Consider the following 3,009-nt stretch of genomic DNA (forward strand, 5'->3'; position numbering starts at 1 on the left):
GCTTCTTCCTCAGGGATGTGTTCTGGGTCTGTATCCTGCTCCCTTGTTTCTACCACTTTATCCTGTTTCTTTGTGTGGACTGTGATGGTCTGTTGTTTCTGAGGCATCATGGCATTGTTGTATTTAGATCTCTGTTAACTGTTTGTGAAGAGCAGCCAAGGGTGATTCAAGCTCTTCTTGGTGGTTTTTTATTATTGGCCCATTGGTGGAGAAGGAGGTAGTGGCTGTTGCTCAGTAAGTGAAATTTCAGGAGGTGTGGGTGTAGTTGTGTCTTATGGGGACTGTTGCTGTCTCCCACTCAATTAGACACAAATTACAATCTAATAACCTTAAAAAAACTTGTCAGTCTTGCAGGTCCTGAGTGTCCTTGGGGTTGCTGGAAAGCAGAACATGTTCTTAAGCCCCAGCAATCTGCGAGAGTGCTGTCTCTTTAAATATCCAAAATAGTCAAGACGTTTTTTAAACCTTCAAAATGGCGGTGCCCTCCGGACTGGCAAAAGTCCACAGCTCAGCCCGCCTTTCTTTTCACCTTCTCCGTTTGTTCCCCAGCCACCTTGCACTGTCCTCCATGCAGTCCCTGGCTAGCAGGGTGATTTTTAGGTTAATTCTTAAGTCCTACCACCACTCGAGAATCTCCAAGCTGTCTGTGCTGTCAGGATCGCTCATGACCACTGCCAGACCACAGCTCTGTATGTCTCCTTTTTTGGTATTTTCCTGCAAATTCTTCTGCTAGTTGGGGTTTAGTCCACTTGTATATCCTTCCCTTCAAGGCTCAGGGGTCCAGGATTATCTTCTGTGTCTGTGTTAATTATTTTCCTTTTTTTTTTGTTGAAGAGGGTCTGTGCAGTCTTTCTGCCTAGTCCACCATCTTGCCGGAACTCTCCTGTACCAAATATTTTTGAGCGCTAACTCTGAACCATGTGCTTAGGACACAAAGATGAATAAGACAAAATACTTACCTTCATAGACTTTATTCAGTGGGAACAAGAGGAAATCAATTCCAGTATTGTAGGTGCTATGGAAGCAGGGAGAACAGAGGGTCCATGTCCACTCAATGGACTCCCATTGAGTCCATCACCATGAAGAGGTATGATCAGATTCAAATTTTAGAGAGTTCTTCATGGTGATGGACTCAATGGGAGTGAGACTAGAAAGAAGAAGATGAGGTAAGAAATTACTAAGGTCTAAAACAAAGCACTGGGGTTGAAGATGATAGCACAGATTTGAAGAAAGATCTCAAGGTAGGACATTTGAGGTAGGATGTATAAGAAGGTAGTACCAATAGACCTTAGTTAGAAGAGCCAAGTTGGGGAGGAAGAAGAGAGGGAGAGGTGAGCTTTGAGTTCCTGGTTACTTCAAGTAGATAAGCACCACTCATTGAATGTTAATTGAATGTTAAAGGAAGATGTAATGGACAAAATAGTTATAGTTCTTGATCTGTTTCATTTGAGTTTTGTATGAGTCAGACAAACAGAGATACTCATTTGGCCATATATTCCGATCCAAGTGCCCGAGAGAGGTATAGACTTGGGATCCCAGGGCCAAGAGACACCAGCAGATAAAGAGTGCAGCTTGATGAGGGAAAGCCAAAAACAAGAATAGAAGAGTAAATTGGAATGCCATTTCTCAAAATACTGACAAAGGAAAATGAGAGTACCAAGAGCAAGCAGGAAAGTAGGGGAAGAAAGTCTTACCAGAAGACAAAGGAAGAGTGACTTTAGAAGGAAGAAGAAGTGTTCAGCAATATCAAATGATGCAGATCAAGGGATGGAAGGACTGAAAAAAAAGCCATTAGATCTGGCACCTGGAAAATTGTTGCTGACCATGGTCAAAGAAGATTCTGAAGGGAGATGTCTAAGAAGCCAGAAGACAATGGGTCAAGAAGTGAAGGGAAGCAAGTAAGTGGTGACAGAGCATAGACTATTCCATCCAGAAACTCAGTTGGGCAGGGAAGAAAAGAGCTTGAAGAGTGGATAAACCAGAACCAAACCTGTTGCTGTTGAGTCAATTCTGACTCATGGGGACCCCACGTATTACAGTGTAGAACTGTATTCCATAGGGTTCTCTTGGCTGTAATCTGTACTGAAGCAGATTTGCAGGCCTCTCTTTCCACTGAGTGGGTTCAAATCACCTGCCTTAGGTTAGTAGTCCAACAAAACCACTTGCATCACCCAGGGACCTGGGAGGGTAGGCAGAGGAGGAAAGTTCAGTGTCTGAGGAGGATTTAAGTTACAGAAGCCTTGAACATGTTTATTTGCATAGGAGTTTGTAGAGGAAATTTAAGACAGAGAGAAATTGATGGAAGAAGCATGTAAAGTATTCTGGTTACCTAGTGCTGCTCTGACAGAAATATACTACAAATGGGATGGCTTTAACAAACAGAAATTTTTCTCCCACAGTCTGAAGGCTTTAAGTCTGAGTTCAAAGTGCCAGGCTCTAGGGTCTGGGTGAAAGCCCCTCAACCTTGGGTTTCAGCTCTGCCTCCTGCTCCTGGCCCACTGAAGCTAGAGGCTTTTCTTCACTCAGACAGCTGCTGGATGCTGAGACTGACAAGCCCAAGGTTGCAAGTAAAAAGGCACAGTCCCAATGTTACCAACCCCCGGCAGGCCAGTAATTCAAGTCCGTTGAAAGTTCCAGGATTGGCAGAGCATGGCAGGCTGCTGAACAACTACTTGACTACATGCAGGGTTCAAGCATGCCATAAGCTGGAGGCCATTCCCAAAGCTGCTTCTTATATACAGGAAGGAGACCACATACCCAAATAGCTACTCAGCTGCTCCAATAGATTCCACCATGGAGTTAATTCGCCAGCACCACAACTCAAAAGCATCAACTCTTCTTAGGTCTTCCTTATTCATTGTCCAGCTCTCACATACATATGAGGCGATTGGAAATATCATGGCTGTGTCAGGCGCACCTTAGTCCTCAAGGAGATATCCTCAGCACTTGAAACAGTTCCTTCACAGTTGACTTTCCCAATGCTACACGTCGTCTAATGTCCTGACTGCT

This window comes from Orycteropus afer, unplaced genomic scaffold (genome assembly GCF_000298275.1).
Source record: "Orycteropus afer afer isolate SDZICR_OR568_19922 unplaced genomic scaffold, OryAfe1.0 scaffold00010, whole genome shotgun sequence".
Lineage (NCBI taxonomy): Eukaryota > Metazoa > Chordata > Mammalia > Tubulidentata > Orycteropodidae > Orycteropus > Orycteropus afer.